Raw genomic sequence first — 549 nt, forward strand, 5'->3', positions numbered from 1 at the left:
CATCATTCTAAATGGAGAAAAACTAGAAGCATTCCCATTGAAATCAGGAACCAGAAAAGGCTGTCCACTATTTCCACTTCTCTTTACCATAGTGCTTGAAATTCTTGCAAGAGCAATAAGACAGGAGAAAGAAATTAAAGGAGTAATAAGTGGAAAAGAAGAGATCAAATTATCCCCTTTTGCAGACGATATATCTAAGAGACCCCCAAAATTCCACCAGAAATCGCCTAGAAATTATTAACATGTTCAGTAAAGCAGCAGGTTACAAAATTAATCTATGAAAGTCTATAGCCTTTCTATATACCAATAACAAGCAATCAGAGAAAGAGTACATGGAAACACTCCCCTTCACAATAGCTGCCAAATATATATATCTCAGAATAAACCTAACCAAAGACATTAAAGACCTCTACAATGAAAGTTTTAAAGAAAGATTAAAAAAGACATCATAAGATGGAAAGACCTCCCATTCTCATGGACTGGAAGAATTAATAATGTAAAAATGACCACCCTACCAAAAGCCATTTATAGATTCAATGCAATGCCAAT

This window comes from Nannospalax galili, unplaced genomic scaffold (assembly GCF_000622305.1).
Source record: "Nannospalax galili isolate Female #2095 unplaced genomic scaffold, S.galili_v1.0 scaffold44, whole genome shotgun sequence".
Taxonomy (NCBI): domain Eukaryota; kingdom Metazoa; phylum Chordata; class Mammalia; order Rodentia; family Spalacidae; genus Nannospalax; species Nannospalax galili.